We start from the raw sequence: 3,536 nt of genomic DNA, 5'->3' as shown, positions 1-3,536 counted from the left end.
CACGAACCCAGTCCCCCACTCCCACAAATGATGCAGTCGAGTTTCCCACACTTGGGGACATCACAGGGGTCAGCACATCTGAAGTGCAATGAATAAGCCTCACCCTGGGAAAACCACCCTCATGATCACGGTATCTCCCCTGCCAGGTAAGTATTAGATACAAGTATCTTACAGATACAGATACAGGTACAGATAGAGATACAGACACTGATATTTATAAAGACATAGATATGTAAGATAGAAACAGAGATACAGGTACGGACTGAGACACAGAAAGAAATACAAGTAGAGACACATTTAGAAGTACTCATAGAGACCCAGATACTGATAGAGCTCAGATACAGGTACAAACAGACACACATGTACAGGTACAGATAAAGATACAGATACAGAGAGTGACATAGATGCAAACACAGACAGAGACAGACACAGCTACAGATATAATTCTTCCCCATCACTGACATCAAAACTCAAAGGCGGCTTTAATGGCAACTGGGAGATGTCAAGTGCTAACAGTTGCCAGTATCATCAAACAGCATTTATAAATGCCTTTTAGAATTCTTTGACAACTATGTTTCCTCTAAAGAAGTTCTCACTGGTAATGAGAATTATAAGGACAATTGGCTTTCCCTTTTCACTTGGGCAGCCTGGCAATTCAGAGCGTATGAGACAACCCCTCCTGTCAACGGTAGCCCTGATATTCTGCATATTCATACATTTCTTTGCTTTGCTTTGCTTTGATTTTCTACTGTTGTTTGTGCTTTCTCTAGGCCTGCTTCTCTATTTCTATTGTATTAGATTGCACACATTTTTTAAGCTGTGTCAAATTTCTTTTCAAATGAAGCCAGGTGTCCATCAATGAAATGGAGGCAGCTATACAATACAGTGGTTGGAACAGACAGACCAGCGTCAAATTCCAGCTCTGCCACGTCCTCCGACCTAAGACGCCACCCCTGTTCCCCCAGAGATGCTTCAGTTTGAAGGGAAAGGCAGCCATCTGGGTAGTGGACTCCGTGTGTGTGAGACTGCCGGCCTGGGCTGCCTCTCCCACACTTGCCCTTGATCCTTTGCCTGAGAAGGACTGAGGCCAACAGTACCTATGGGGAACAAAAGGCAATGATTAACAAGGCTCTGGGCAAGCCGACCCGAAGTATGAACCCAGCTCTGCAGCCAGCCACCCAACATAAAAGCCTCAGCTCTTGGCCTCAACCTCCTTTCGCCTTGCCCAGAACCTGTGTGAACTTGACCTGGGCCACAGGCCACAAGGCCAAATCCCAGGCTAATGCGGGTCTGGCTCCAGGTCCCAACTAGGCCCTTCTCCCTTCCCAGCTCAGTTTCCTCACCTAGTCAGCATTGTTCATATGTTTATAAAAAGGAGAAAAAGAGTTTCCTTTTGGTTTCTCCTTCGTACTACAGTAAGAAGTACATGTTCAATGTACGAAGATTTTAAAAATACAGATGACCTTCGGATGCCTGGTGGCTCAGTCCGTTAAGTATCTGACTCTTGATTTCGGCTCAGGTCATGATCTCATGGTTTGTGGGTTCTAGCCCTGCATTAGGCTCTGCGCTAACAGCACGGAGACTGCTTGGGATTCTCTGTATCTCTCTCTCTCTCTCTCTCTCTCTGATCCTCCCCTACTCTCTCTTTCTCTCTCTCTCAAAATAAATAAATAGACTTAAAAAAACAGAGATGGCCTTGTGATGAGTACTGGGTGTTGTATTTAAGTGAAGCACTGAATTCTACTCCTGAAACCAAATTGCACTGGATGTTAACTACAATTTAAATGAAACCACTCAAAAAAATACAGATGACCAAAAAGAAAACAGCGCCCAGTACTCACCCCCCAAACAGAGCCACAGTTAGTATTTTGCTGTGGGTACTTCCAGCCTTGATTCTACCAATGTATATTAGTTGAATCTTGGGAAATTGTTGTTTGGGCTGGGCAAAAATGGTTGAATATCTGCTATTGCATATGGCTTATTCTAATAATACATTTAAATTTTTTTTTAATTTGAGTATAGTTGACACACAATGTTACATTACTTACTGGTGTACAACACAGTGACTCAATACTTTATATGTTGTGCTACGCTCAGCACAAGTGTAGCTACCATCTGTCACCACACGACGCTGTTACAATACCATTGACTATGTTCTCTCTGCTGTGCCTTTTATTTTCGTGACTTATTCATTCCAAAACTGGAAGCCTCCAATCATTTATTTATATATAAGCACATATATGTTAATTTCTTTCAAAATAGGATTATATTATACGTATTTATTTATAACATTTCATTTCTTGAAATACATAGTGAACACAGTTCTATTTAATATGGTTAGAATCCATATCCACATTGTAGAGAATGTCTCAGTATTTCAATGTATAGATATATGATAATTCCTTTAACCAGCTGCCTATTTTTTATTATTTACTATGTCAGCTACCTATGAGTACTAATGAATCACTGCAAACCTTGGTGCCTTAAAATAACAATGATGTGTTATTTCTCATGATTTTGCAGGTAGGCCTGCTCTCCTTCTGCTGGGCTCTCCTGGGCTCCCTCATGAAGCTGCAGACAATCAGGGAACCTCACTGAGCCTTAGTGTCCAAGGTCTTTATCGCAGGTCAGGCATGGAAACATGTAGTGCCCATGTAACTGGACTACTCAGACTCCAGCCCTCCAGAGGCCTCCAGCATGACCCAAAGCCCCAGGCCCACATAAATGCACTCAGTCAGGACGATCCAAAGGCTCACAGGTTGTGTCTCAGGAGCCAGTGGCAGGCTAGTCTTTTCTTTGGAACATGCAGCCTCTGAGCACCCCAAGCCTACAGGGTAAACCCTTTACTGCATGTGTCTCCCCTTCCAACCCTGGCGGGTGGCATAGTGGCCTAAGGATTCCAAGAGGATGGAAATGGAAACTGCAAGATTTCTTAAGGCCCAGCCTTGGAAATCACACAGTATCCTTTCTGATGCATTGCACTGGGAAGGCAAGTCACAAGTCCAGCCCAGGGTCAAATGGGTGGGAAAATTCACCCTACCGCTTGATGAAGGGAACAGCAATATTACATCGCAAAGGAGGATGGACACAGGGAGGTATAATTCATTGGGGGCGTCATTATAACAACATACCAAGCAAAATCTCTTCTAATTATTTGCCATTATAAGCAGAGCCATGATAGTCACCCTTATCTAATAATTTTCCATCGATAATGCACTTTCTTTTTCAACATTTATTGTGAAATATTCCGTACATATAAAAAGTATAAAAATAATGTAAAAAGCACGTAGATGTTCTAAGTTTAAAGATTTGTAGACTTAAACCTGTGTAGACTTTTCCTTTGCAATTGTAGGTTTTCCATCTGTAGGACAGTGTCAAATTCCGACACTTAAATATATTTAATATGTGATTTGGGTATTTCTGGATTCTGTAGCAAAGGAATACAAATGGAAAATCTGTCAACTTTGTGAAATTTTTGACTTGGATAAGTAGTGAGAAGAGAAATTAGAAAAAATGTTTGTTACCTTAATATGGGC

The 3,536-nt window shown here is 41.9% G+C and overlaps 1 pseudogene; it reads right to left on the bottom strand.

Annotated features, from left to right (window-relative positions):
• LOC128774023 (U1 spliceosomal RNA) lies at positions 1-154 on the bottom strand (annotated as a pseudogene).
• Between the last annotated feature and the right edge of the window lie 3,382 nt (positions 155-3,536).

The sequence above is a fragment of the Panthera pardus genome, unplaced genomic scaffold, assembly GCF_024362965.1.
Source record: "Panthera pardus isolate Hobbes unplaced genomic scaffold, ASM2436296v1 HiC_scaffold_27, whole genome shotgun sequence".
NCBI lineage: Eukaryota > Metazoa > Chordata > Mammalia > Carnivora > Felidae > Panthera > Panthera pardus.
The sequence above is the reverse complement of the archived record's forward strand: the minus strand, read 5'-3'. Positions and strand labels throughout refer to the sequence as shown.